This window comes from Pteropus medius, unplaced genomic scaffold (genome assembly GCF_902729225.1).
Source record: "Pteropus medius unplaced genomic scaffold, Ma_sr-lr_union100, whole genome shotgun sequence".
NCBI classification, from domain to species: Eukaryota; Metazoa; Chordata; class Mammalia; order Chiroptera; family Pteropodidae; genus Pteropus; species Pteropus medius.
The window spans coordinates 11,740,660-11,762,049 of record NW_024349519.1 but is presented as its reverse complement, the minus strand read 5'-3'; the positions used below and the strand labels follow the sequence as shown (position 1 = coordinate 11,762,049).

The following is a 21,390-nucleotide window of genomic DNA, read 5'->3' as shown; positions in this document are numbered from 1 at the left end:
ATGTAAAAACTAATCCAAAGAGAGCTCAAATGGCTAAATTAATGAATTTATTAAGATGATTGAAATCATATAGATCGCAGTGGAAGTAAACTATAAATCAATAATACAAAGATATATAGAAAATTCCCAATCCAATTTTATGAGATACAGCTAAAGCAGTGCTTAGTGAGAACTATATAGATTAAATGCTTGCGTTATCAAAAATAGAAAGGTCTCCAATAAGTGGTCTTCATCTTATGAGATAGAAAATGTAGAGCAAATTAAATTCAATATAAGGGATGAAATAAAGATAAGAGCAGAAATTAATAAAATTGAAAACAGGAGAAACAATAGAGAAAGTCAATAAACAATAGAGAAAGTCAATAAATAATAGCTGGTTATTTAAAAGAAATAATAAACCTATGGCCAGACTAATCAAGAAAAATGAGAGAAGATATAAATTACCAATATCAGAACAAAGAACCCTAGAGACCTATGTACACTAATTTTTCTTCTTGCTCTTGGAGTAGTTGATTATATTATTTTATTTTTTCTTCATAGTGGACTTACACATCCTTAAAATTTTTAAAGTAATTTCCTAAATGTTTACAATATGTCTTTAAAAACCAAATTTAAATATTATATTGTTTCATATATAGTGTAAGAACCTTATAACTATGTTTTCAATTTCTCCTTTCCATCTTTTCTGCTATAGTTTCACATTTTTTACTTTTACATATGCTACAAACTCATAATATATCGCAACTATTTTTGTTATAGACAGTAAAATTACCATTTTTTGTGCTAGCTTTGACAAATACCTTCATATATCCACCACAATCAAGATATAGAGCAGCTCCATCACTTCACCCTATCTCAGATTTCCTTGTGTCTTTTTGTAGTGAATCTCTCCCTCTATTCCCAGTCCTTGGCAAGACCAGTCTGAATTCTGTTCCTTGGGTTTCATCTTTTCCATAATGTCATATAAGTGGAATTATAGACTCTATAACATTTTGTGTCTGGCTTCTTTGACTTAGCACAATGCATTTGGGATTCATCCACATTGTTAAATATGTTAGTAGTTCATTTCTTTTTATTGTGAAGTTATATTCCTGAAGTGCTTCATAAGAGAGCATAATAGAGCTAGAATAGCTGATAAGTGCTTTGTGGATGACATGGGAGGAGCAAGATTTTGATAAGTAGCGAATAGACTAAAAATTCCTAATTAGTTTGCTGAGGTTCAAGTTTCTGTAGAGCAGAGGTCCCCAAACCCCAGGCCATGGACCAGTACCAGTACCAGTTAGGAATAGGACTGCACAACAGGAGGAGAGTGGGCAGGTGAGCAAGTGAAGCTTCATCTATATTTGCAGCGACTCCCCAGTGCTATCATCACTGCCTCAGCTCCGTCTCAGATCAGCAGGCATTAGTCATAGGAGCAAGGTTCCCCAGTGCCAAAGAGGTTAAGGACAGCTACAGAGTTTAATGGTACTGGTTATTTGAGGAAAGGGTGAATAGTAAGTATTTGGTTATTATTTAATGACCTTAAACCTATTTTACTGTGGTAGGGCAATGTTATGATATATTAATTAAAATATCTGAGAATATGTGTTTGAGCAGAACTAGTTCTTCTCATCTCTTTTTCCAGCTCCTCAGATTAGATCAAGATCCTTAAGTTTTGGTGAAGAGAAGAAGAGCTGGACAGGAAGAAAGATAATAAGCTCCTTATACACACCTCTGAGCTAGACTTTCATCCTGTTATGCGCCCCCTGTGCCCAAAGTAACCTTCAGGGGTGGAGGGTGGGCAAGCTCCCAAGTTCCCTGTTCCATCATGGCATGGGAGAGAAGTGAAACAGCTGTATGGCATGTCTAAAGGAGTCCCTGAGACTTCCCCAAAGACGTGCTTGCTGTAGCCAAATATTTTACCATGGTAAATGATCAGATGTTATACTGAGAACTGGAAGACCTGGAGGGTCTCGTGGTCAGAAGAAGGGAGCACTCTCAGCAGATTGGAATTCAGACATTTTAATAGATGAATAAATGGAGGAAGAGCAATAGCGAGAAACTAGATTTAATAAGGTGCATATCAGAAGATGATGGAGGCCTCCTCTTGCCCCACCTGAACTCCATCAGCACAGCCTAGAATACCCCACCGCACCTGGAGAGGAGTCATAGGGTAAATTTTGAATTTACCAATGATAAACCTTATATTACTTGATTTATCTGGAATTGATCAAGTTATATTTCCTAACACAAGGCACAATGGAGAATCAAAGTAGGTATCTTATTCCCTTGTAAAAAAAATAAATAAATAAAGGTAAACTTTGCACATCTGAATACACAGTTTGAAATTTTGTGCACTCCATACCTGTACTCTGGGAAGTTAATTAAGTTATCACCTTGAAGACATTAAGAGGAGAGATCCCTGGGTCATAATTCTAACTTTCTATTAGTTCCTTATGGTGTTTCGCCTCAATTTCTCTATTTGTAAAAGCAATTTTGGCATGTTTCCTTCTGATACACTAATGGTACCTGGGTTAAAGAGACCATGTGGTTTCAATTTTTCAGAGCAGTGGTTCAGCTGTGTAAGTTTCATCATCTGCCTTACAGATAGGAGGAAATTTTAAGTATGACTTTTCCTGGACTTGGCATTCATTTTCCAAGTCCTTGCTTACTTGGTGTCTTATAATATGGTAATGTAATCCTGTAACCTTCAGAGAGATATATATTCAAGGTAGAGGCTTCTGTGGAAAAAAAAGTCTTCAATTTTATTTTTTAGAAAATAAGATGATATAGTGCTTCATCTTTGTAATATAAAAACCCTAAATGTGTTGAGTCCTCAGGTTTGAAAGACACTAAATTGGTACACTTGGGCACCTGTAATTAAAGCTGTTCATGTTTAACGTTCAACAGATGCTTCGTTTGACTTGGTTAGGATTGGCCCCTAGCCTGATGGGAAAAGATTTCCTTGTACAGAATGTTCCCTGCCTCCATTCAAGGAGGGAGGCCAGCCAGAGGAACTGGCTGTTTATTTTTGAGCCCATGTAAAAGGAGCTCATGAATAGACACCTCCTGCTGTAGGCCAAGCCTGGCAAAGAGGTCATCTTTGTTACAAGTGGCTGAGGAACTGCCTCCCCTGCTGATGATTGGAGATATTTTTAGCTACAAGCTGAAACTTTTCATTCTTGAAATTGTTTTCATTTCCACCCAAAGAGGCAAACTGCATGAGTCGGGGGAAAAAAAACAAAATAGGAGGCATAAGCACTAATAGGAGCCGTGTGTCCATGTAAAAAGAAACCTGATGAAATTGCTTCCCCTGGTGCTGACAACTTGGTCCTGGCACCAGGGTGGTTCTAATAGCTGTAGGCTAAAAGAATCATTTCCATAGCCGCAGCTCATGATGATAATGTAAATTTCACTTAAGTATACATGATTACAGAAAATTGCACAGAATTGCAACAGACTTTGTGCTGTACTGTTTATGGAGCAATATAGATTTACCAACTTTTTTTTTTTTTTTTTCCTAAATTTAAGGGAAGACAAACTATTTTGACTTCAGGAAAGGATAAAGGTCTACAGCATTGTGTTAATGCGTATCAACATTCAAACTCAGGCTTGCCACACATGTGCTGCATGTTAGCAATGAGGAGGAAGATGGGGGGATTCTGCTCTATTTACTAACTGCAGAGATTCACTTTGAATGAAGTGTTTTATAAGATCTTTATAAAGTCACCAAGAGTCCTCACACTATGTGTGTGTTCGCAGCAGATGGTTACTCTTCAAAGATATTCGTGGTTGAAAAATTTCATGAAGATAAAGTCTAGGGCATCTGCTTTGCCATGAACTCCTCTATCACCATGGGTACGTCTCTTGAGGCACTTTCTTGTCCCATAACATGTAACCACGGTTTGTGTACATGCTGAGCATCATTCTACTCTTGTATGTTTCTAAAGTACAAGACTTTTTCTCATTGAGTGTTTTTCTCATTGAAATCAAGCTCTGAACCTTACCCCTGCTTCTATAAATACTTGTTTAATTAAATTGAAATGGAGAGGGATGATTTTTTATATTAAAAACACAGAAATATCTGTGGCATTAACTATTTAAATAATTATTAAAATTTTATTATATTCTTACAATTGCAAGGCAATCTGTCAGGCATGGCAGAAGATGTCAGGTTATATAACATGCTAGTAGTTTTGACAGAGCTGACAAAAACACCTCAAAGGAGGAGAAAGGAACTAATCTCATCAGAAAGGATTACTGCCCATTCACTTGTTTAATCCTCACAGCAACTTGCTGAAGAAGATATTTGAATTCCCATTTTAAAGATGAGGACACTGAAATTTAGAGAGGTTAAATGTATTTCCCAAGCTCATGCAGCTAGGATTTGATTCTATCTCTGTCTAAATTCCCATCCTAAGTGTCTTTCACAGTTGTGCCATGTTCCCTAAAGAAGATGACTGTCTTACCTGTGCCCCAGGGCAGAACCAGGCTTCCATTTCCATTCCACTTTTCCTAAAATGCCATTAACCAAGCTATCTTCAGAGAGACTAGAAGATACTGACTTAATCATATGTCAGCCAAGGATCCAAGAAGAATCCCATTGACTTCTCTATGTGTTACCAATTGACTCAATGTAGGTGATTCCTGGGAGTCATAGTTGCCTATTGCTCACAGTTGGTTGAGTCTTGCCTTTTCCTGTGTCTGCTCTGTGATGCAACTGCTACTTCTGTGTTATGGTGAATAATAATATTCCTGTTGGTAATAGTAGCAGACAGTGGTGCTGAAGTTAGGCAGAAGGCTTCCCCATGGGTTTAATGGGGTTGAGCAATCAGGGAGTAGAAAATGGGAAAGGAGCATCAGGAAGATTAAGCACAGGATCCTGCTATAGAGAATATTTCTATACAACTCTACACAACACATTCCATTGCCCAACAATATGTACAGTAGTTAGCACTTTCATTTTTCAGGTACGAAAACAAAAGGCCTTGTGTAATCATTCCAAAATTAGCTAAAATTATAATGTCATAAGTGAATATTTATAAATATTTCTAGACCTTCCAGATTGCTTGGTGATTAAACTTGGAGTTCTTAAGAGAATCTGATATCTCTGAAAATACTTTCCAACAGTATTTGTTATTGGTGCCATATGAGACAGAGTGTGACTGAAATTTACTATGATTTATGCAGTATTTGGGCTTTCAGAAAGCATTCCCCAGGTATGCTTGAGCATTGTCAACAACTAAGTCTGCATTTTAACCAAAATCATTAAAATTCCATATTGATTTAAAGTAAGAACAAATTTAAGATACGAAAATGAGATCCATGTATTTCCTCTTCACAATCATAGTAGACACTTCAATACCTTCTACGTGGGTAGAGAGCCAGTAGAGGTGACCAAGTATAGGTACAGCAGAGGAGAATTGTAGCAGCATGTCAGTGACATGGAACCTTGTGTTTCTTAATGAATTCACTCCCTCTGTGATGCTTTCCTTCACAACATGTTGAACTTTCCAAGTGAGAGGTGATCATTTTGGGAAATTTGAATACAATAATAAAATGAACAGATATTCATATTCTGCCCAGAAAAACTTTCAAGCATAAAGACCATCTCTTACTAATCTTTATGTATATTCTTTGACAACCATTATATGATTCTTTTGTGACAGACTCACTCGTTTATCATTTTTGAGAGATTGTCGACCAAACCCTGTGGTTTTGCCTTTACTAACTTTTTGCATGTTGCTCGGTTGAGATTAGTTGTTCAATAAATAGTTTTGGAATAAACAAAGTAATGAGGAGAAATGAGGACGTGCAAAGAATACCAGTATTTATAATAGGAAGACTAGTGTTTTGAAAGTCAAGAGCTTAAGCCTTTTTAATTTGCAAATGAGGGTTGAAAGCAAAAAGCTTATTTGTAAAATCTATGAAATGTTAAAAAAAAAGAGGAACGTAATCTCTAAACTCATTTTTTGAGAGCAAAAGATTAAGAAAAATTCTTGAACATTTACAAGATACCTCATCGCTTTTATTTAAAGATAGGTTTCTTGTATCATGTGCATTAAATGTTTTAAAACATTTGTTTTAAGATCTCAAGTTCAAAATTATGTGCTAATCAGAATTTGGCATGTTGTAATTACATTCTTATTATGACTTTTCAACTTCTCAAGGTGTTTATTATTTTTCACCAATAAGTTTTAGACAAATAATTCTCAATTTTCTGGTTCTCTTAGGTATCAAAACTGTCCCCTCATTGCTTTACAATGTCAGTTTTCAAAATTTTTGTTTACAGGACTCTTTTATACCCTTAAAAATTACTAAGAATTCTCCTGTGCTTTTGTTTTGTGTAGGTGATATCAATATTTAACCTTGAAAACTAAAACTAAAAAAAATTTAAATATTCACTTATTTTATTTAAAAGAACATAAGAAACCCATTATATATCATCATAAATAACATATTTTTAATGAAAAATAATTTTTTAAAAGAAAAAAGTTAGAAAATTTGCATTCTTTTTACATGTGGCAAAACTCTTTAATTTCTGGCTTAATAGAAGACAGATGAATATTTATATTTCCTTTTGCATTCAATCTATTGCGATGTATTGTTTGGTTGGAGTATGTGAAGTTGGAAAAGTTATGAGGAGTATTTTACAAGCTTTTCAAATAATTGTAGATATTCAAATAAATATGGATACTATACCAAAACTCAACAAATGGTAGTTTCTTAAATATAAAATCTGGAACCATATCAATGAACTTTTCATACTCTATTGTATTAAACTCAATTGGCCAATGAATGATTTTTTATACATTCATGATTTTGTATCATTTCATTGTCATTTGCAGAGATTGGTTTATTGAGTTATACAGATCTTAAGAGCTTGACATTTAATTATATAACATAAAAAAATAACATTGTTAATAACTTCACTTGTTTCATCATAAAAGTTTTCAAGCATAGAAAAGCTGTTAGGCTACCAGTGGTAGAAAAAAGTTCATTGGCAATAGGAGTATCTGTTGTTTTCCTTGTGACAGACTCACTCGTTTATAATTTTTGAGAGATTGTCGACCAAATCTCAAAATCTAAATAATCATACTTAGTCTATAAACTGGTCTTTTAGGTAAAAATTGTGTGAAAAGAAGCTACTGGTTCAGTTCATAATACCAACCCTCTCCCCAAAAAAATCACAGAAGGAACATGTTTCTACTTTAATATGCAGCATACATATCTTTATGAATACATCTCATTTCATCAAATATCACAGTCTGAGGAGTTGAGATTTAATAAAATTAAAAATGTTTACTTCTTCATCAGTGACATTCTTCAATAAAACTGACGTTTTCTTTTTTAAATGTGTGAAGGTGAATAACATAACTACTGGTACATTTTGGTGTCATTGCCTTAATTCGTGCTGAGGCTCGAGCAGTGTTATCTATCACTGCCTTTGCAACAAGTCATTTTGTTTGCAAATGTCAACCCAATGAAAAGGTAAATTATGTCTTAGCATTATCATAAAAATAGTTTTTAACCTTTGTAGACTCTTAGAACCCTCAGAAAAGTCAGACTACACTTTGAGAACAGCTGTTCTACAACTATTAAATATTAAAATGAGATTAAGTTCTATTCACCAAATATGTTTTCAGTATGTATTCTGTAAAGATAGACACTGGTCTATCAAAGAGAAATATATAACAAAGTCTTTGTCTTCAAGGAACCTGCTACCTGAGAAGTAGCTCTGTTGCCACTCTTAAAGCCACATTACCGTAAAAACTTAATAACCCTTTAAAAAATATTTTATGATTTAATGGATTTATGCACAGTGAAAAGCAATGAGGTGAACACAAATATTTAGTTGATGTGGTTTTGAGATGCTCACAATTGTGATGATGAGACAGGTAGCCCCAAAATAGGTAATACAGTGTGATAAGTTCTGAAAGAGTGGCCTGTACAAGATACAAGGGCCTTCAGGGGAGAAATCATCAGTGGGATATGGATTTACTGAATTCTTTGGAAATGATTCTTCCCAAAGGAGAGAAGGGCTGCCTCTGCAAATCAACCATTTGTTATATCATTATCCCAGAATGTCTTAAGTTATCTCTCTTGACTCCACCAATTGAACTCATTCCCTCCCTTTATCCCCACCTGCTATTTTAGCTGTCATTCATTCTGTCTCAGCAATGAAAAGAGCAGTGTATTTTTTTCTTTTTTAGTAACCTGATCTTATGCACATAACACACACGAGACGAAATAAGTCGAATTGAGCTTCCAAAACTATATTAAACTCCATTACAACCTTTCAACACAGTCTTCTTAGAAAATATTTCCTTCTCTGTATTCTTCTAAATGCCACTGAATAGCTGTGGGGCACAGTTATTAACATCGACAACAACAAAAAAAGATTATCATTTGATTATTTCCATTTCAATGTTTTAAAAATTAGGACATATTGATTTCATATGGCAGAAGATAAATTAAATATTAAAAGTCTTTATTTCAAGGTGTGATGTTTTATTTGGTTTTACATAATTCTCAAATTTCTGTCTTTATTAATTTTTTACATTTTGCCATCTTCTTGATAAAGGCAGGTAATTATTTAAAAACTTCTATTGATCAATTCTGAGAACAAATACATATACAAAAATATGTGTATGTAATAACAAGATGACTTAGGGTAGTTACAAGGTGAAGCATAAAAAGTTGATGCTGTGCCAATGACTTTGTGGATAGGGACTTTAGATGTGCCTTATTCTAAGTAGGAAGATATCAATATCACAAAGTCATCAATATAACTGGGCACTATTGTTTTCAGGATCCCCAAAGAAGTTGATTCTTTAGATACTCAAATGTTCTTCACTGCTAAGGGGTTGTCTCTGGTTAGTTTTGAGATACATGGGTGGGGAAATTCCCTTGGTTGTTTTCTATCTACGTTCAATTCTAAGTGAAAAGACATCTAAGACTCTGTTACTCCCACCAGCACTTTGTATCCTGAATCGATTTTTTTTTTTTTTAACAATAGAGTCAGATAGTGGACAGATGAAATGCTTACTTCAATCATATGAGCCAATCTTTTTGTTCCTTCTTTAAACATTTATAATCCCCACCCAACTCCTTTTCTCAAGGGACTGGTCGAGATCATTCACAGAAAAACAAGACTTTGTTGAGTTTGGCTTATTCTGCTGTTTAGAAGGTATGACTCTTTTATTCCTAAAATGAAAAAGACAGGCTTTATAAGCCAGAACACACAAGGGAAATCCACTTTCCTTGAAAAGTCTGGCATCTTTTTAGCCTGGCACTCAAGGCAGTTCTACAAAAGATCTATTTTCCATTTCTACACAGTGTCAGAGAAGTTTAAAGTGAGTTCAAAGCCATAGCTGCATATAATAGACGTGGGGTTATTGAGAAATGAAGAGTATGCACCCAACTTGTCCACTGCTCAGATATTCTTGGAAACTTCTGCTTACCCACTTGCTTCTTAATTAGATCTGGTACAAAGATACGATATATTTTTCAGACTACCCCAACACAAACTATAGACTTTTATCTTTGAGTGATAACTCCAGACAACTGGCTGATTCTTCTTGTCTACCAAAACCAATATTTTTTCCCCTAAAAGAGTATATCACTTCTTATTTTGCAAACTGGCACTTCTGTGGGGTTTTCTTCAACTTAATTTGGTAGATTATTAGAATATATTCAAATAAGAGAAGATAGATGCTAATAATCCACTATACATTTTTATAGCACTTCAAAGAGTGTTCTGAACATAAATCAAGAAATTTCTCAAAACCGCTACAAAATTGACCTTCAAATATACTGAAAATGTTGGTGATATTTGACAAAGCAAACTTTATATCTATCCAGTCAAACATCTTTGTATCTTGGCCTGAAAAATATAATATTTCCATCAGTTTATTAACATGTTGTACAAAATAACATATATAGAGATCCCTTACTCAAAGCCATAAAAGACAAGGTACTAATACCAAAACATATGTTAAACGTCTACCGCTTAAGTGTTTTGGGACTATGACCAAGGTCAAAATATCAAAAATGTAAAAACAAAATAAGGTTGGTAGGCATTTGTATTGAGAGGCTATGAAGGTTTGTGAGATAACCGAGGCAATTGTTCTAATTAGCATCCTTTTGGGGAGTATTAAACTAAGATTCAAATTTCAATTTTTTAAATTAAAACTCTGTTCTGTGTAGACATTTGATTGTGGTAGTGTCCAAGTGACACCAGTGCAACTAGTTGAAAAGTGAGTATTTCAATGCCAAGCAACTGGTTTGATGGACGTTTCTTAAATGAATTGACTGAGTTGGCTTGTTTTTGGATAACTTCTTTTTCATGTAGACACAGTTCTAAGAGAAAAATAGTTCCACTTATTTCCTTTGGCACTATCAGGCAAATAAGTTCCTGTAGTCAAGTTCTCCAGTAATAGAACAGCTAATAAATCTAACCTGAATACTCTTCTCAGGATACCAATTATCTCTGAGTATTTAAATCTTGTTTTTATCCACTCGGTTTATAGCAAGCTCAGTTTTTCTACCATTCATAAATTCTTACTTTCTTGGCTGTATATGGATAGAATCTGGGGCTCAGTAAAACTTCAGAGTCTCAAAAATAAAATCTAATTTTAAGAAATTGAGCATTCACTATCTTTGGTTTGATCAGTTGCTTTTAAAATCTCATTTGCCCTCCCTTGACCATCTAGGTAAGAATTCTCAGAGTCTTCCTGATTGACTCACTAACCAATTAGATCAATGCAGAAGCCAACTTTTCATTATAACAGGAGTTGTAACAGAGTAACCTTTTTTTTTTTTTTAACTTGGTTTCCCCCAAAAGAAGTGACAAACTCAGGCTGGACAAAGCTCATCTTCTTGGAGTCACAGTCTACAAAATACATAGATGGAGGGGTGGGGCGTGGGGGGAAGATGAGTTCTGAGAACTAAAATTTGCATTTGCAAGGCTCTCTGCTTTCACTGCAGTCACTGTCCTGTGAAATTCTATCATCAAAACAATAATACATAGAACATCCTGTTGGCATAGTGATTCTGCGTAACAGCAATTCCCTTTATCTTTACACTAGGAAAAAAAAATTCCACGTGAGCCCACCAGTTAATTTAATGGAAGGACCAAGTGGTTTGGATAAAACAAGATCTTAGTTGAACCCTTGCCTTAAACTGAAACTGAACCTGAATTTTGTTTGAGGTTCAAAAAGTTGAGTTAACTTTTTCCCCTTTATTTTAATTTTTGTGCATCTCTGCACTTCCTGATTTTGGTTGGGAATAGAAACCAAAATACCGCAAGAAAAGCTATTCTTGTTGCATTTCCAGCCTTTCAAAGCCAAAAAGCACTAGAAATCTCATGAAGAAAACAGTTCCCACCTAATTTCTAGCCCCAAAAGGTTCAGATAAGTTTGAATAAACTTTGGATAATGTTGCATCTATTACTTAGAGAATATCTGAGATAGGCAGTGATAAAAAGCTTTAAGATGATAGAAAGTGGGAAGGAAATAAGATGACAACAAATTGGACATTTCAACTAAGAACACTATTGTAATTAAAACAACTTTTGTTTGCTTCATGGCAAAAAAAGCCATAATACCATAAATTTTGTATGAAATATTTGAACTAAGCTTTCTAACTTGCATTGCCATTTACAAAATGCTCTTCACATTTAGATTATTATCTTTAAACTATTTAAAATATAATCACTAAAAGCCATTTTAAAATAACTTGTTACCACATCAAGGATCTGTGGGAATAAATCATAATATGTAATTATAATGTGTCTCAAGCTTAATTGTATAACCATCCACTGGTTTATTCAATACTGTTTGATATCTACTTTTATTTAACAATTATTAGTTGATCACTTACTATGTATGAGGTGCCTTATAAAGTGTTGGGAAGCTGGTGATGTGTAAAATACTTTCCCTCAAGAACTCTGACTCAGGTCGGGGAGGCAGACACATTAAGTAGCGGGATCTAACAGAGTTTGCTACGTTTTCTGATAGATATAGGCAGGGAGAATTAGGGGAACTTGTAAGGAAGTCCCTAACCTGGCCTGGGTGCTCATGTAAGATCTCCTGAAGGAACTGAGGTCTCAAGGAGGATGTAGTGAACAGGATGAAGAGTGCTTTCTCTGGATCAAAGTTTTTCCTCATTCTCTTACTTTTTCAGGGATAACTTGTCAGAATCAGGACCCTGTTGGCAGCATGAGAAGGCAAATAGTAATGATGAGGTTGTGAAGACAAAAACAGAGACTCATGACTCCAGATAGGAGACTGGGGAAGTAAAGGGTCTAGCTGGGAAGATGGAGAAGCACTGTGTTAGGAGCATCCAGCAACAGGCAGTCACAAGACATGCAGCAGGGCAGATGCTGGGGAAGGTGGCAGTGCCTGAGCTAAGGAAGATTGACCTAGGGATAGAGGTTTAGATTCCCTTTGGACTCTGCAGGAACAGGACTGTTATTATGATTATTGATATTATTATTTAAGGCAGTTTAGGATTACAGAAAACCATAGGTTTTGAAGTCAGACAGACACTGTCTTAATTCCTGGCTCCACGTCTTACAAGTTCTATGGCTTTGGATAATTTACCTAACTTCACTTAGCCTCTGTGCAATGAGGATGATGATATCTTGTCATAGGGTTAATATAGGAATCAAGTGGGATCTGTTATGAGAGTGGGCCTGTCTTGCTCTCCAGGACATAGCAATCCTAGTAAATGGGTGTTTCCTTCTTCCTTGTTCTAAGACCCACCCAATTGGCCTTTGCACAAAATATTCCTCTGAGCAGCAGAGTACTCAACTTACCTACTCTCTAGCTGTCTCTCCTAAGGAATAACCTTTTCTCTCATTTCTCACTGTAGCATTCGCTCTTGGAGATTCACAGTTGTTTCTATTGCCCCAAACACCATTTAGGAAATGAGGAAACACTCTCAGGCAAGTTAAGTAATCTGCCCAAGGGTAGAGCTAATGAATTATGGTTTTAGCTTTGAACCTGAACCAATGTGACAAGTCTATATTTTTTCGCGTCATTCTCTCCCTCTATCTGTATGACACGTAAGAGGTACACTTATTGGGAAATTAATTTTGTTGTTTGATACCTGTGCAGCAAACCAGACTCCAGGAACACTCACATTGAGAGGTCCAAGTTTAGGAGAGGTCTCCATACATTTCGTTATTCTACCAAAGAAGTTAAAATAGGATAAAAAAAAAATCTTCATAATCTTTACTAACAACCAGGAGGAATTGAAAGCTAAGCAGTCCCTTACTTTTTTAAATCCAGTCAAGTGAGTACTTCTTTCTTTGAAGACAAATGTATATTTGTTTAAAGATATTCTATATAAGCTTGTTCAGGAATTAAAAATAACACAAGGCAAATAATCCAATGGTCAGTATTCTCATGAAAAAAAGGAAGGAAAAAAATTGCTTCCCCTTCAAAACAGCTTATATGTTGGCCACCAGCGCAGATCTGAAATTTAAGTCTGTCTGAATTCATTCATTGCATAAATTTTCAGTTTTTGCCATGGATTTTCATGGATTTTCATCATTTATGGAGAAGGATAGAGGTCACTAACATCACCAGGGCTTGCCATTTTCTTCTCACAGTAGACAAGTACTTTGTCCAAAGAAAAATATTTTATTGCTCTACGATTTTGTGGCTAAAAAGTTGCCACAATAGACAAATTCTTAAGCAAATGGTATGAGATATATCTTTAGTCCTTTTTATATATTAATGTTGCTTAGATTTTTAAAATAAACTTTCTATTCCAAAAGAACTCATTCACACTTGCTAAGGAAACCTTTTAGGCAAAGACACACTCAAACTGAAGTTTCAGGTTTCCCCAGGGAAGGATGACCACAAATGCCACTCAGTAGTGTAAATTAAACTACTCATCTATAGCTGGTGTTTGAGGTTGAGCCATATACAAATAGAATTAGGGCCAGCCTTTACCAAGATGACTCAAGAGAAGTCTTTAGAGATCCACTAAACGGGGACACTCATCTACAGTGGCCTTCCTTGGTTTTGTGGTGTCCCAAGCAAAGTATCTTGTGGACAGAGGGAAGATGATGAAAGAGTTAGGAGAGGAAATTGCTCTTCGTATGCAGAAGTCTCAGATCTCCATATTCTTTTCTCCTACCACATTGGCCCATTTTGACCTGACTTAAAACAATGATTTCTTCCATTTCATGGAAACATTTAGAGAGAATAATAATGAAAGGTACCTGTTATGGGTTGAACCATGTCCCTTCAAAACTCAAACATTGAAGTCTTAAGCCCCTGTATCTCAAAATGTGACCTTATTTGGAGGAAGGGTCTTTATAGGGATAACTTGAAGTGTGGTCACTAGGGTGGGCCCCATTCCAGTAAGGTTGGTATCCTATAAAAGGAGAAATTTGGACACAGAAATAGGCACAGAGGGAAGATAATGTTAAGACAGAGAAGAAACAACCATCTGTAAGCAAGGAGAAAGGTATGGAACATTCTTCCTTACAGCCCTCAGAAAGAACCAATTCCATCAACAGCTTGATCTTAGACTTCTAGCCTTCAGAACTGTGAGACAATAATTTCCTGTTGTTTAGCCATCCAGTTTGTGGGACTTCGTTATGGCAGCTTAGGCCTGCCATTTGTTAGCAAACTAATGTGGTATCATTTGCTGATATGGATACAGATATGAACACCTTTCCACGGTCTCTTGACTTATTATGAGTCAAGTAATATCTTACCTGCTTCACATACATTATTTCATCTAATTCTCACAAAAACCTGTCAGATAAGTTGTCATTAACCCCATTTATAGGTGAAGAACCTGAGGCACATATTGGAAATGATAGACCTTTGCACTTCTCAGCTGTACAAGTCTGATGCAGAGCTTCTGTAACACAAAGCTAGGAGTAATAAGAGATACTGGCAATCTGCTTCTTCTGGAGAGAGACTGTAGCTCTAGACTGAAGGCTGTGTGGAGAGGGAGCCCCATGCTCTTGATTACACACAACTGGAATACACTACTGTGATGCTAAGGTGAGGATGGGTGAGAGGACAGTCTGTGGCTCAAATGCCACAGACTCTCCCTGTTCTTACTGAGAATTAGTGTAATTTCTTGAATAAATGTTTCTCCATTTGCTGTATACCCTTAGGACAGTTTTCGGAGGCTTTAAATCATAATTTTTATAATTTTCACCAGTTATGGTTGTTTTGCTGGGGAGGGATCCACAGAGATCCTTATGCTCCATAATAACATTCTGGACTCTCTTTCTTGCTCTCCTTCCTTCCTTCCCTCCTTCCTTCCTTCCTTCCTTCCTTCCCTTCCCTTCCTTCCTTCCTTCCTTCCTCCTTCCTTCCTTCCTTCCTTTTTTCCTTCCTTCCTTCCTTCTTTCCTCCCTTCCCCCAACCCCCACTCATGCTCTCTCTCTCTCCCTCCCTCCTTCCCTCCCTTCCTTTCTTTTTTTAAGAATCATCTTATGTTGACTTTATTCACTATTTATTCAATGGTATTTGTTCTTCTAATGGTAATCAGTCTCAGCTGTACAATGGAATCAATTGAAAGCCTTTCAAAAATACTGATGCTTTAGGCTTACTCCAGATATTATGTTTTAATTTGTTTGTGGTTTAGTCTGGGAATCAAAATTAAAAACAAATTCTTCAGATTATTTTTATGTACATTAAAGATTGAAGAGCACTCTTCTGTGTTGAATTTTATACCTCTCTTTCACGAGATTACTTTTTCTTGTTGTCTTATGTTTTTCATTGTATTCGTTAACCCTGTTTACCTGCTAAAGAATGCTGTTTCTGTAGTGTAACCTTATTTCTGTGATTGTGAGGACAAAGAAGGAAATTTCCTTAATAAATATTCAAGATTATTCAAGAAATGTTCTGGAAATTTCCGACCAAGTGTCCTTCTGGAGTGGAGGATGCCCAATTGGATATGACCAATTGTCCATGGTCTCTCTGCTGAAAGAGTCCATACTGTTCTATTCAGAAAATAAATATTTCTGTTGACCACTGCTTGGCACAAGTCAGAAGAAGGAGCCTAGATACCCTGAATGGTCCTCATACAGACTCCTGCTCCTTAATTTCCTTAATTCCAAATATGCATGTAGAACTACTAGAATTCCTCCTATCTTTTTCTTTTAACATTTTTTTTTTCATAATTAAGCTCTAGGCTGTGCTTAATCAATCTAATCTTACCTGCTTTCCATTTTTCGATGAGTTCTTCCAAATCTTCTGGCCTTTATTGAACTCTTGATTTCTAGAGCAGTTGTAGATTTATTCATTTTGAAAAAATGTATTCTCTGCTATTTCTAGAGATTTGAGTTGGAAGAAGTAGGTAGGCGTATGCTAGATACAATTTTAGCATGTTCCTGTATACTACGTAAAGTACTTTTATATACGTAATCTTATTTATATCTGAGAAAATTAAGAAGTTAAGTAGATCACCTCTGGTTCCACAGCTAATTTAGTGGCATAATGGAGATTTGGAGTTGAGATCACTTGAATGGAGTTCAATCTATTTCAAACTTACCATATTGCCTTATAAATATTGTCAAATAATTTATATTTTCCACAAAAGTTTAAATAAACTTGATTCATATTTTTCTCCTTCAAATCTATGAACAGTCTGATATAGGCTGGTAGTTACTCTCATATGCTTCATACAAATAGGCTAGTTTGATACCTATTTCTTGAATAGTCAAATTCAATAAAGATGCAAAGTCAGTGAACATTTGAAAACCAAATGCCTTAAATTTCTTTGAATTATGAGAACAAGCAGCAGCAAAATTCTGTTGTTAGGAGAAAGCATTTCTTAAGAGTTTAATGATAAACTCATCTGCTTGAATGTACAGTGACCATTGCCCTCATCTATTTGTTTGGTTAGAAAATATGAACCAAATAGATAAATACAAATATGAGAAAGTAAGTGTTTATTAGGCAACTCTATATTTCAAGTGACAAGAGATGGGTATTACCTTATAAAATTAAGAGGTATATTTTCAGCTCTTATTTTTCCCCAGAAGGGTGAGGAGAGAAAAGAAAGCCTGGCCAAAATGGAAGAGGAAAACCAGAAGTCTTACATATTACAGACAGAGCAATTGTTACTTTTGAAATTCAAACTCTCCTTAGAGTTTAGAGCTTAAAGGGCAATTGACTGAAACAAAAACAACTTTGGTTAAAAACAAGTGGTGATTCAGTTTAAATGCTGAGCAAACTTCAACTCTTTTGAGACCAAGCTTAGACATGTGGGACAATATGGGTATATTAGGAACCTGATCAAGGTCTTTGGTCTTTATCAAAAGATATCAATTTAAAGAGTTTAATTCCCTCCATCCCACTCTAACCCTGGACAAAAAGGAAGGAGAGGGTAAGAAATGAAGGTTTAGCCAGACCTTTAGGGCAAATAAAAAGTTCAAATAGATTTTGAAGGTTTTTATAAAGGCTTGAATTGAGTTTTGTTTGTCAAGGTCATGAGAAGTATTTGTTTTTTATTAAAACCTCATGGGATTAAAATGAATAATGTTACTCAGAATCTGTCAGTGGAAACTTGAGGCGGATAGAAGGTTCTTTTAATTATCCATATCACACAATCATAAGTTAACTACTTAGGCATTTTATCCTCTAAGTTATGACAACTCAACACAAAAACACTTCTGTCCAAAGCTTTCATTCACCCAAATGCAGAGATAAATAGAGTTAGGTGGTAAAAACAAACAAACAAACATGAAATTGGTCTTTTGCATATTCAGCTAATTTTTCTGTATTTAGTCACTCGATGTGCTTGATTTTTTTCTCCACTTGCTCCATGAGATCTACACTCCATTCTTTTCCACTTTCCTCTGTGCCCAGGAGATTGACTGAGCTGGAATTCCTCAGCTAGAATTCTTTCTTGCTCTTTGACTCGCACTTGCGATTGGCCAATGAGAACTATTGGCAGGAGGTCAGAGGGTAGGAGGAGTCTGGAGTATTATCCTTTCAACCAACTCTCTTCCAGGCCAGGGGTTGACCGCATTCCTCTAATGAAGGCATTGCTTCTGTCAGTAGTCCTCTTCTACGGTCTCAGCTGTAGCCACCACTCTATGTGGAATTCCCTTCCCCTTTCTGAGCTACAGGCCTCCCGCTGTTTCTAGCTTCTCAGTGTTTCTCCTCATATTCTTTTTCTTAGACCTAACCTCACCCCTGTAGGAATTCTTCCTATTAGACTCTACTCAACAATCTTGTTTGAGTGTGCCATTTATTTCCTGTCAGGCTTGCATAATGCTCTCTCCTCCTGCAGACATAAAAAGTGAGCCAATGTTGGTTGCACTGTTCTTGAAAACTGTCACCCATTATGCACCATCTATTTATACACGTATAGCTCATACTCCCATGGGAAACAACTTTACCAACTAAATTACAGTGCTTACGATACAGTTTCTTTTGCCTTCAGTCTTACAGTCTTCGTTTAAGTTACGTAGGTCTTACGAATTTTAACTACTTTTAAATTTTATTTTAAAAATCTTATTGGGTGCCAACTCTGAGTCAGGCAAGAAGTCTAGTGGGAGAGATAAACTTGTACATCTAGCCCTTACTTCATGACTAATTCATTCCCGAAAACCCTGCCATTAAGTCCAAAACTGTTAAACGAAGAAACGATTTCCATCTATTTTTAATAAAAAATTATTTGTTCCATCTTAACCTAAAATGAACAATTTTCACAGATAGGAAAACATATCATTTGAAAAATTTGAACAAGTTTATATAAGTAAACATGTTATAAAAACAAGGTTATATAACTTTGAAAGTGAACAAATGAAGTTTGTATATAAAGTATAATGTTATGAAGATTTATTGTCCTTGCCAAAGCAAAAAGAAAACACTTGATGGTACATGGTGACTGTTATGAAGGAGCATGAGGAGTCAGTCTTTTGAAGATGCCATAGTGTCAGATGACATTCTATCACACCCATATTTTATTGAATAGTTGAAGCTTTTAGAATTTAATTTCTCTGCACAAATTTTTCTCACCAAATTCTTCAGCTTTTGGATAATTATGATTTTCTTACATTTGAATTACACTTAACCATAAAGTCAAAGCACAGAAATTTCCTTATCGTAGGGAAAAATAAAGGCAAAACATGAGAACATGTCAAAACCCATGGCAGTAGCTCTCTCACATGACGGACTGAAGAACCTTAGAAGATGCTACCTCTTTACTTTTTTTTTTAAATAAAATTCACATAACACATAAAATTAATCATTTTAAAGTGAACAATTCAGTGGCATTTAGTACATTCACAACATTGTGTAACACCTACCTTTTTTTTTTTGATCCAAAACATTTTCATCACTCCAGAAGGAATCCCTGCATTTTATTAGGCAATTACTTCCCATTCCTTCCTCCCACTAGCTTCTGGCAACCACCATTCTGCTTTCTGTCTCTGTGGGTTTACATAAATAGAATCATATAACTGGTCACCTTTTGTGTCTGGCTTCTCTCACTTAGCATAATATTTTTGAAGTTCATCCATGTTGCATTGCGTATCACTTCTTTTTTATGGCCAAATAATATACCACAAATTGTTTACACGTTCATCAAGTGATGGACATTTAGACTGTTTTCCTCATTTGGCTACTGGGAATAGTGATTTTATGAACATGTGTGTACATGCATTCCTCTGAATACCTGTTTTCAGCTCTTTAGGGTATATACCTAGGAGTAGAATTTCTGGCTCATATGACAATTCTGTCTTTAACTGTTTGAGGAACAGCCAAACTGTTTCCCATAGTGGCCAAACCATTTTACATTTCTGCCAGCAATATATAAGCATTCCAATTTCTCCATAACTTTGCCAACACTTGTTATTTTTCATTATAGCCATCCTAGTGGGTGTGAAGTGGTATTTTATTATGGTTTCCATTAGCATTTCCCCAATGACTAATAATGTTGAGCAATTTTTCATGTGATTGTTGGCCATTTGTGTACCTTCTTTGGAGAAATGTTTATTTGAATACTGTCTTAGCACATTAAGGCTGCTATAACAAAAATACCATAAACTGGGTGGCTTATAAACAACAAATATTTATTTCTCAGCGTTCTGGAGGCTGGAAAACTCAAGATCATGATGCCAGCAGGTTTGGTGTCTTGTGAGAGTCCACTTCCTTTATGGTCATCTTTTTTTTGTAGCCTCTCATGTGGAAGGGGTGAGGATATTCTTTGGAGTCTCTTATACAAGGGCACTAAGCCCTCATGACTTAAGTATTTCCCAAAGGTCTCATCTTCCAATGCTATTACCTTGGACGTTAGAATTTCAAAAATATTTTCATATTTTTTTTTCCATTCTGGAAGTTATATTTTTAATTTCTTGATAGTGACCTTTTATGTACTTCAGAGTCAGGTAAGATTGCTTAGAGAGACTCTCAGCTGAGACCTGAAGCATAAGTAAGAGTTAGCAGGAAAAGAAGGAGTTGGGGGTTGGGGGTGGTAATGAAGAAAGTGTTCCAAGAAGAAACAGCACATTTTAAAAGCCCAGAAGTAAGAGATTATGGGATTACTGAGTTAATAGAAACAATTTAGTATGTCTGGAGAAGATGAGAGTCAATGGACTGAAGAGGATCTCTCAAGTCAGATTAAAAAGTTTAACCTTTATGCTGAGGACAATTGAGATCTACCAAAATATTGTGAACAAAGAACTAACATGATCAACTTTGACTTATAAGTAGATTGTTTTGCTAGCAGAGGGGACAATATAGTGTGTATGTGTGTGGAAGCTGGCATCCAGAAATATGATTTGTTTATACTGTTGAGAGGTGATAGAGAAGTAGAGAAAGAGAGAAGTAAATGTGTAAGAGTATTTTAGGAGATAGAATTGACTGATCTAGCAACCGATTGGATAAAAATGCGAAAAATAGAACATTAGAAACCATTTGAAAGATTTAGAACCAAAGAGTACCATTGATATTTGCAACAGGAACAGTATTTGATTTATTAGATATCAAGCACAGGACTTGACTTTTTTTTTAATCTGGAATGCTTCACAAATTTGTGTGTCATCCTTGCACAGGGATCATGCTAATCTTCTCTGTATCATTCCAATTTTAGTATATGTGCTGCCAGAGTGAGTACCTGACTCTTAATTATCCACTTATCAAGTAGTTATTTAGGGCTTATAAAGTCAGATACTGCCCTAAGCACTGGGGATGCAGCATTTGGCAAAACAGACAAGATCACTGCTTTTATAGAATTTGTAGTTTATTGACATGATATACTGGAAGAAATGAAAGAATGTGACTGGAATGAAGAGAGCATGGAAGAGAGTAGTGCAAGGTAGGGCTGAAGAGGAAGCAAGGATCATACTGCAGTGTTTTTTTCACCTCAATGATTTTTGACTGTTTTCTAAAAAAGCAGAAGTCATCTGTGGCAAACAAT

At 35.6% G+C, this 21,390-nt stretch overlaps 1 non-coding gene across 1 annotated transcript; it reads right to left on the bottom strand.

Moving 5' to 3' along the window:
- Positions 1–20,980: 20,980 nt before the first annotated feature.
- Positions 20,981–21,087, bottom strand: LOC120618786 (U6 spliceosomal RNA). Its single transcript, XR_005657291.1, has one exon. It is a non-coding gene; the product is annotated as a U6 spliceosomal RNA (small nuclear RNA).
- Between the last annotated feature and the right edge of the window lie 303 nt (positions 21,088–21,390).